This window comes from Lepus europaeus, chromosome X, assembly GCF_033115175.1.
Source record: "Lepus europaeus isolate LE1 chromosome X, mLepTim1.pri, whole genome shotgun sequence".
In the NCBI taxonomy this organism is placed as follows: Eukaryota; Metazoa; Chordata; class Mammalia; order Lagomorpha; family Leporidae; genus Lepus; species Lepus europaeus.
In genome coordinates, this window is record NC_084850.1 from 57599458 (window position 1) to 57610458 (window position 11001).

Consider the following 11001-nt stretch of genomic DNA (forward strand, 5'->3'; position numbering starts at 1 on the left):
TAACTTATTTCAATTTTGCAGGCTTATCTGATTATCAATTTCATCGCTCCATTTTATATAGTTAATCCCCTCATTAGTTTGTACATCACCACACTTTCCCAGTTATTGTTCTTTATTTGGTGCTATCTATGGAGACCTTTGAAGCAGGCATTCCTGAGGGCTTGCTCTTTGCTCCTTTACTCTTCTTTCATTTTACTTTTATGGTTATTAACCATGACACTGATCTGAATGATTGTGATATCTGTGTCTCTATCCTAGACCTCTCCTTGAGCTGTAGCTCCATGTTTTCCATTACTTAGTATACATGCCTGCCTGCATACACCACGGATCCCACAAGCATGAGTCAAAACAATACAGAACAAACTTCTATTCAACTCTCCTTTCTTTGCCTGAAAATATTTTCTCCTTTTGATTCTCTTAGTTTGATCCATAATCATTCTTGACTTTTCTTTTTTTTTAAAAAATTAAGGAATACAAAGTTCATACATTTTATATATACAAATTTAGGAACATGCTTCTTTTTACCCTACCTCCCTCCTGTTCATACTCTCACCTTTGTTCTTCCTCACTCTCCCATTCCCATTCTTATTTCTTATAAGGATCTATTTTCGGTTAACTTTATACTCATGAGATTAATACTACACTAAGTAGAGATCAACAAATAGTATGAACAAAAATGCCAAAAAACAAAAACAAACAAAAAGCATTTTTCCTCAACAGTCAAGACAAGGGCTGCTCAAAATGATTGCATCACAAAATGTCAATTTTACTCCTATAGATTCCCTGTTAAGTACTTTATTAGTTACCTCAGATCAGAGAGAATAAATGGTATTTGTCTTATTGGAACTGGCTTATTTCACTAAGTATAATGGTTTCCAGCTGCATCTATCTTGTTGCAAATGATAAGATTTCATTTTTTTTTACCATTGTGTAGTATTCCATAATGTATACATACCATACTTTCTTTATCTGGTCTTCAGTTGATGGACATCTGGGTTGATTCCATATCTTAGCTATTGTAAATTGAACTGCAATGTCTTTTAAGGCCTCCTCCATATAGGGGAAATACCACCAAAACTTAAAATATTAGTACCTTCCATTAGAATGTAAGCCTCTGGAGGGCAGGAGCACATCTTGTACTATGGAGTCTGACAGATTAATGCTCAATAAATACATGTTTGATTAGCTGAATAAATGAGTATATTCATCCACCTATGAATAAATCTCTGGCTAGAATAATGCATCTACCCTCTCTTCCATTCCCAAGGCTTTCACATGAGATCTGGTTCATATTATACCTTCCCTGTACCAATGGGCCAGGTTCTCAATCTCTAAGAACACCCAGCCTAGGACAGAGGTGTGAGATAACTCTTCCCCATCCACTTTCACCCTCTTGTTTAAAAACCTTCAGCATAGCTACATTGCCAACTAAATAAACAGGACATTCACAGTTTGTCTATTTTATATTGTCTATACCCCAAGCTCCTGTTTCCCAAATCTCACTTCATATAAGAGCCATCTGGGGCACATATAAAATATTGATGTGTGGGGTTCACTGCAAACGAATTACAAGGGAATCTTTAGGTTAGCATTGGTATCTATAGTTGTTGGAGTTCCCTAGGTAATTCTAATGTGTAGATAGGCTTGAGAATGTCTCTAAGCTAACTGCACTATTTTTTTCTTCTCTAAATTTGACCCATTCATCTTGATTTTCTGTCTTTGCTTATGTTTTCTCTTTGATAGATACCCCTCTGTGGTCATACTCAACTTTTATTGAGGTGTCATTGACACAAAGTGAAATGAATAATTTATAAGTGTTCAGTTTGACACATTTGAAAATTATATACATCCATATAAACACTACCCAAAATAAGAATATTTTCATCACTCCAGGAAGTTCATTTATAACCCTTTCCAATTAATTTCCCTCCTTTCCAGAAATCACTTTTGGACCTCTAACAATATAAGTTAGTTTTACCTGTTCTTAAACATAAGACTGCAACCACATAGTGTGTTCTGTTTTGATATATTCATCCTTTGAAGCCCTAACCATCCTTCAAGGCCCAGTTTAAATTCTTTACACAAACTTTTTCCTCATTTCCCAGTTTTTAATGGTGTCTTCTCTGAACTTTCCTAGTATTTTCTGTTTGTTTGAGATGATGCAGAATATATGAGTCATATAGAGCTTTATTTAAAACATATCTTTATCACAAACAAGTTGATCTTGAGTAATTGATTGTATTTGTTTTCTATTGCTACAGTAACATATTGCTACTAATTTAATGACTTAAAACAACATATATTTATAACCTTCTGGTTCTGGAGGTCTGAAGTTTGACATCAGTCTCTCTGGGCTAAAATCAAGATGGAACAAGGTTGTATTCCTTTGATGTTTTCTGTTTCTTTATTTTGATTTTGGTTTTGTCTTGTTTTGTTTTTGGTAGATACCTGGAAGAATCCATTCCCTTGTGTTTTTTAGCTTCTAGAGACTGCCAGTATTTCTTGGTTTGTGGCCCCTTTCCTCCATTATAGAGTCCATCAGTGGAAAGTTTAGTCCTTCTCACATCGTATCACTCCAGTTTCTTCTTCTGCCTACCTGTTCTACTTTTTATGCTTATTTTGTGTTGTATATATTTTGGGGAACTCAACATGATTTTTTCATATCTTTATATATTGCATATATTGATGTATGATTATATCAAACCGGTTGACATGTCAATCATCTCATATACATATACTTTCTTTGTGAAAGTATTTAAAATCTATTCTCTTAGTAATTTTCAGGTATGTAGACTGTATTATTGACTATCCTCACCATGGTGATGGTGTACAATAGATATCCAGAACTTATTTCTATCTTATTTAAACTTTGTGCCCTTTCACTAATATCTCCTCATCCTCACCTCCTAATCCTTGGTAACTATCATTCTATTCTCTGGTTCGATGTGTTTGACTTTTTAAGATTTCACATATAAAGTGGATCATGCTATATTTATCTTTCTGTGTTGTCTTATTTCACCCAGCAAATCTTCCAAGTTCCTTCAGGTTGTCAACAACCTGAAGGATTTATTTCTTCTTCAGAGTAACTAACATTCCACTACATGTATATGGCGCACTGTATGCATTCACCTGTTGATGGACACAGGTTGTGATTCAACTGAGCCCACCCAGATAATTCAGGCTTAAGCTTCTCATCCCATTTTAAGGTTAGGTGACCAGAACCTCAATTCTATCTGCTACCTTAATACCCCTCTGCCATGTAACCTCACACATTCTCAGATACCAGATATTAGGATATGAACATCTTTAGGATGCCATCATTATTTTGCCTACCACACTCAGTTCACTTCTGCATTTCAGGTTTCTCATCTAGAAAATAGGATGATTGCTATCGACTTCTACCAACTTAATAGACTTGTAGCAAGAATAAAGTAAGTTAAGATATCTAAATTACATAGCTCAGTCCCTGAAAAAACCTAAACAGTGTCATTGATTCAACAAATATTACTTTGTGCTAGGTACCAGTGTTATTGCATGATAGAGTAAATACGATGGGCCCAGTATCTACTTCATGTAGTTTATATTCTAGTTTGAGGGGTGGGTAATAACCAATTAAGAAAATGTATAGAATTCCAGGAAGTGATCAGAGACAGTAATAGAATGTGATACATGTTATTTTATACCAAGTGGTTATAGGTAGACTCTGTTAAGGTGATATTAGAGCAAGATCTTGAAGGAGGTAAGGGAGTGGGCTACAGAGAGATCTGAGGAATGAACATTACAGGTAGAAAGAACAGCAAATACAAATATCCAGAAGTGGGGCAGGCCATCCCAGACAGCTGGAGTAGTTTCTCAACCAGGAGAAATGTAGATGAGGTCAAAGAGATAGTGGAAACTATTATGATTATTCAGTTGTCTGCTGCTTTGCAACTCTGAAATAGGCTTGAGGGCATTCACTGTGTGTTATTTAGTATTGTGTGCCTTTCAGCTTAGCACAATGCCACACAGATGGTACCTGTTTTAGGTAACTTTGTTATGTGAACTTATCATTATTATACCCCCATCTATATTCCATTTACATTAGTCACTTGGTGCCCATATCTATTTATTAACCTATATTATATTTAGTCATCTAACATAGAATGCAAATGTCTTCCCACCCAACTCTACAACCTCTACCTTACATTTTAGTGAATGTCTTTGCATAAGAAAAACAGACTTTTTATTTCTAGGTGCCTGGAGGTTGTCTGAGGCTGACTGAATAGCTTCCAACTTCTTGCCAAAGAGTAGACTTGGGCCATATTAATTGTTTTATTATCATTATTTTCTTATTTAAAGGAGTAAAAGTGAAGAGAGGATATTAATAATTTTTTTGTGCCTACGGAGACAAATGCTCCAGCCTTTTGCATCATATCAACAGTTATCCTATTCTCTGAGGTAGCTTAAGAATCCCAGAGAATTTCAGAAGTTTCTAGGCCTACTTGGAAGTACTGGAAAATTAAATTCATATCAGCCTTGTCTTTAGCTAGACTTGCCAGATAAAATACAGATGCCCAGTTAAACTTGAATTTCATGTAAATAAAAAATTAATTTCTAGTATAATTATGTCCCATACATTGCGTCCAATATATTTATATTAAAATATATCGTATTCAATATATTTCCAATTTTATGTAAAATTTATCTGAAACTAGTTATTTATTTGAAATGTCAGTTTAACTGGGTGTTCTGCCTTTTTATTTGCTACATCTGACAACCTTGTATGTAACCCAAAGTCCTGAGAATTCACCTTATTACATCTGTAATTTCAGTTCCAGTCCTAGAAAGAGTTGCCCATGTTAAGTTTCTATTTATTCTAATTCAATTCTCATATAAACTGACTTTAGTATATTTTGCTGCCATCATGAACTGAATTTATTTATGCCGGTATTCCCAATGAGTCAGGCAGTGCTAAATCCATTGACCAGTTCCCAGCCCTCAACAGCAGCATTTGCTCAGTTGACCACTCCCTCATCCTTGGAATACTATATTCCTTTAGTATCCAGAATATCACTCTCTCCTGCTTTTACAAAGGTTGTCAAAATGTTTGTGAAAGGGGCAGGCATTATGGTGCAGTGGACTAAATTGCTGCCTGCGATGACAGCATCTCATACTGGAGCACCAATTTGAGTTCCAGCTGCTCTGCTTCTGATCCAGCTGCTTGCTAATGCACCTGGGAAAGCAGTGGAAGATGGATCAAGTACTTGGGCCTCCTTCACCCCATGGGAAACCTGGACGGAGCTCCAGTCTCCTGGCTTCAGTCTGGCCCAGTTCCAGCCTTTGTGGCCATTTGGCAAGTGAACCTGTGATTGGAAGATCACTTTGTCTCTCTGTCACTCCTTCTCTCTTTGTTGCTTTTCAAATAAATAAAATAAAATAATTTTAAAAGCTGACAAGTGAATGTACAAATGTATTAAAATGTGAGAAATGGAGTTTAAAGGATAGATTTATCTTGGTGCAAAAATTTTTGAAATCTGTGCTTAGTTTTTCATAATACATATTTTTCATGAATTGTTGAATAACCCCTCATATTTCTACATGACAGGTTTTCCCACTTTCATTTCCTGTGCTGTTTCCTTTCATCTATCTTACCTGTTAGCACTGAAGTGATACCGTATCTCTCAACAGCTCATCATATCTTCTCTTTCCACACTCTCCTGGTAATCAATTCCCATATCATAGTTTTAAATCTCATTTACATGTTGGCAAGTCTTAAATTTATATCGTTATTCCAGATCGCTCCACAGAGCTTCAAAATCAAATGCCCAAAGGCTTACTTAAGGCCTCAACTTGGATGTATAATAGGCATCTCAAAGTGAACACATCAAAAGCTGACTTCCTGATTTTTCTACTTCATCTCCCTTAGCCCCACTTTTCCCACAATTTTCCCCATCTCAATTAAAGACAGCTCCATATTTCTAGTCATTAAGCTTTGACCCATTTATTTCACTCACATTTCACATCATTTTTTCTTTTTTCTTTTTTAAGAGTGAATTGAGACTGTTTTAATTAGGTCCCAATATGAATTAGTGGGATAAATGGGTTATTTACAATGTAAATGTTAGAAATTTGACCAATATTTTGTGTCCCTAGATATTTGCTTATTGTTTATATAGTCATAATGCCTGAATATATAATTTTTATAACTTTTAAAAAATTTTTTGAGATGTAGCAATTTTTAACATTTTGCCACATGTACTTCATATATAGATACCTATACATATATACTATTTTTTCTGTTGAAAACAGAGATATTAATATCATAGAGTAAGGGATGCAAGATAATGATCATATGTGGGAAAAGAAGAGTATATTGTCATTTACATGGTATAGTTCCATGTGGGAAGGCAGCACATTGGGCAAGCAGCTGTTGTGACAGAAGTCTGCCCCTGCAGAAGCCATGCCTGCTGTTCTGAAAACTGGGTCACTAGAAATGGAACTGCCCTGAGTGTCAAAAGACTGCTGGGTCAGAAGCAAAGTTCCTGTTGATCCAAAGCTAAGGAAGCCCTTACTCTTCCCAGCTCCAAAGTTGATCATTGTGATTAAGGGGACAAAGCCTAGGGTCATTGTTGACATAGCAGGTAGGACTGTGAATTTTCTTTCAGGTATGGTAGCCTCTACTCTTCCAACCTTCTACTCAGGCCCATTGTCTTCCCAGTCCATCCAAGTACTAGTAGTCACTGGGGTGCCTTCCCTAAGGAGATTGACACTTCCCTTGTAATGTCTCTTCTAGTACCCCATGCAAAGAGACAAGATCTACAAGTTCACCCACAGATCTAGGCCTCATATATATCTGGTCAGGCCTCAAGTCTGTCTGATTATTATTCAGCCTAAAACCCCACTATGGTAAATTTCTATTTTCCTTTGAATGGGTTAGCAAATGGAGCATCAAGTAACAGTTAACCTGGACTGTGTTACCACAAGGATTTAGAGTTAACTCCCACCTATTTGAATAGGCCCTTGTGGAGGACCTAAAGGACCAATATCTTGATGGGGGTAGAAGATAATCTGAAATGTAGGTGATTTGCTAGTCTCTTGTTCCACCTGAGACTCCAAGTTTGGGCATTTGACTAGTACCCCTAACTTTCTGACAGAATGTGTCTGCCATGTGTACAAGGAAAAGCATAACTGGTCTGTCAGGGAGCAAACTTTTTAGGGCTCATCTTCACTCCTTGGGAATAGAGACTGGCCCCAGATAGGATACAGGCTATGCAGCAAATTCCTACTCCTACAACCTTAAGATAGCCCTGGCAATTCTCTAACAGGTTATGGATCCCTACATCAGGCTCTCAGGATAAAGCTAGAACAAGGACCCTCTCCTTTGGGAAGCGCACAAAGCACAGCCTTCATATGTATGAAAGGCTGCCATGACTAGGGCTCTCATGGTAGAATTGTTAAACCCAATCCTTCAAAACATGCAAGCTTTAGACATGCTACCTGCTGCCCAAATGGGTATCTGTGGCATGGCACATGAAGAATGTTATTTCTGAGTCAAACTGGACAGGGACAAAACCATTTTCACCACTTCTTAGATAAGGCTAACCAACTCCAGGACCAGGTCAAACAGGTTTGGAATTTCTGGCCCAACATTGGATCATGGAAATGCTGGCTGTTGCCTCTCCTAGCTTCCACACTCTTACTGCTTATTTTTGGACCATGTGTCTTTAATGCACTCACTTATTTTGATTCTAACAGAATATATGCCATCTAGCTCCAGATGGTCATGAGGAAGGGCTTCTAGCCTACCCCATTGGGTGATGTGATCAGCCTTTTGGAACCTGCAAGACAGTCTTTTCTCAGGCTGTCTTTGAACACTAAAGGTCAGATGCAAGAAAAGACTATCCATAACCAATTATATGCCCATATGCTAGCTTGAAGAAGAGATAAAAGATGGACCTTCACCCATCCTACCACTACAATATTATGGGTTACTTCTCATGAGGGAGGAATGCTAGGCAGCAAGATAGTTATTAGCCTATGTGTGTGAGAGAAGCTGAAGAAAATGGGAATTGTGTATAGTTGAATGAGAAAAAAATGTAGAAACCAGCCTCAGAAACAAACCTGTATTTGTGCATTGAAAGTCTTGCCCTATTTAGATGGGTCCCAGCCATCTTCCAGGGGCAGCTTAGGGGACTTTTCCCTGTCCTGTACTAAGGGGGCTATTAGATCCGATAACACTGTGCTGATAATGTTCTTGGACAAACTTCAAGAATCCCATGCCTAGAAAGCCTTCAACACAGCAATATTTCAGAAAGGGGGAAGGAGAAACAGGGAACCCATAACCATAACTTTAAAAACTCCAGTCTGAATATATACTGGACTCTTGGTTCTTTCCTAAGATTCCTACCTGGTTTGTCAGGTGTATTCTTTTAATTAAACTTTGCTGCCTTGTTTACCACTAAATAAATAAATAAATATCCATCTTGTATATATACTTTTTTTTTTACACAATCATCAATTGATGGACATCTAGGTGGATTCAGTATCTTTGCTATTGTGAATTGAACTCCAAAAACTTAGCAGTGCAGTTTTCTCTTTAATATGTGCATTTCACTTCCTTTGGATATAGTCCCAGGTGTGGGATAGCCGCTCATATGGTAAATCCATTTTTTTACTTTTCTGAGGAAGGTCCATACTCTTTTCCATAATGGTCACACTAGTTTGCATTAATACCAACAGTGTATTAGGATACGTTTTCCTCTATAATCATGCCAGCATTTGTTATTTTTTGATTTTTTAATAATGGGCATTCTACCTAGAGTGTTTTCTGTGTGCATTTCCCTGATGGCTCATGATCCTGAACATTTTCTTTTTCATGTTTCTGTTGGGCATTTGCCTTTCTTCCTTTGAGAAATGTCTATTCATAATCCTTTGCCCATTTCTTAACTGGATTGTTTGTTTAATTGCTGAGTTTCTTGAGATCTTTATATATTCTGGATATTAATCCTTTATCAGGTACATAATTTGCCAATATTTTCTCTCATCCTGTTCATTGTCTTTTCCTTTTGTTAATTGCTTCCTTTGCTGTATAGGAATCTTTTAGCTTGTTATAATCCCATTTGTCTATCTTTGCTTTTAGTGCTTGTGCTTTTATGTGTCTTACTCGAAAGGTCTTACATTTGCCTGTGCCTATGTTGAGCAGCGTCTTCTCTGTTTTACTCAAGTAGCTTAATAGTTTCAAGTCATAAGTTTAGATCCTTGATCCATAGTGAGTTGATTTTTGCATAGGGTATAAGGTAGGGGTCTTGTTTCAAATTTCTGCATGTGGAAATCCAATTTTCCAAATACCCTTTATTGAAGAGACTGTCCTTTCTCCAGGGAATGGTTTTAGCTAGTTTGTGAAAGACGAGTTGATTTTAGATGTATAGATTTATTTCTGGGGTTTCTATTCTGTTATACATGTCTATTTTTATGCCCATACCAAGCTGTTTTGATTATAGTAGCCCTGTAGTGTGTCTTAAAATCTGGTATTGTGATGCCTCTGCTTTGCTTAAGATTGCTTTTTTTATTTGGTTTTTTAATTTTTTCTTCTAATTCTGTGAAGAATGTCCTTGGAATTTTGATGGGGATTGCATTGAATCTATAAATTGCTTTGAATAGTATGGAGATTTTGATAATATTAATTCTTCCAATCCATGAAAATGGAAGATTTTTCCAATTTTTGCTGTGTTCTTCTATTTCTTTCATTAATGTTTTGTTATTTTTTATTGTAGAATTCTTTCACATCTTTCATTACATTTATCCTAAGGTATTTAATATTTTTGTAGCTATTGTGAATGGGACTGATCTTGTAAGTTCTTTTCTCAGCCAGATCATGGTTGGTATATAAGAATGCTGTTGGTTTTTATATGCTGATTTTATATTCTGAAATTTTGTTGGATTCTGTTCTCAGTTCTGATAATCTCTTGGTGGACTGTTTTGGTTCATGTATATATATTTTACATCTAATCAATTAGAAATTACATTGATTTTTCCCTTAAGATATATGCTGAGTCTGTTATTTGCTGTTTCTACTTCCGTGGTCCACCATCTCTTGGCAGAATCATTATGATGGCTTCTATACTCTGTTCTCCACATTGCTTACAGAGTAATCCTGTATAGACACTAAATCAGATCATGTTACTCTTCACAATTCTCCAGTCGTTTCCCCCTTCACTTAAAGTAAGTCAGAGTCATTCTGATGGTTTGCATTGTCTCACACACTTCTCCCTAGTTCCAACTTTATTACTTCTTTGACTGTATTTCCTTCTACTTCTTTCTTCCTACTTTATCCTGCCACAATGAGTTCTGTTTTGTTCTTTGAACATCCTAAGGACAGTTTTGCTTTAGGACCTTTATATTTGCTGTTTTCTCTGATTGTCTCACTTTGATATTCCTCAATTATTCTTTCTGTTGAAATTCCATGCCCCTGTGACTTTCCCTTTCTCTCTACCATGCACTATTTACCTCCTCAGCACTTACTGCACTCCAACAGCTGACATAGTTTACTAATTTTGTTTTATGCTAAGCTCTGCCAACCTAGCATATAGGCTCCAGGAGGGCAAGGAATTATGTCTAGCTTATTTACTGTGCTGAGTCTTCAGTGTCTAGAATAGTGTTCCACATGTAGAGACCTGAACAAATATCTTGACTTTTGGGGGAACAAAATTACTTAGTGCTAGGATAAGATGAATGGATGTGTGTTTCCCGAGGATAGAACTGTAGATAAAATGCTACAGGGAGGGAGTGGCTTTTTGGTTTCACAACGAAGACATCTGTGTCTCATATTAGAGTACCTGAATTTGAGTCTGAGTTCCAACTCCTGATTTCAGCATACTGCTAATGCACACCCTAGAAAACAGCAGGTACTTGGGTCTCTGCCACCTATATGGGACACCTGAATGGATTCCCTGGCTCCCAACTTCAACCTCAGCAGGATGTCATTGCAGGCATTTGGGGCAGTAAACCAGTATGTGGGAGTTT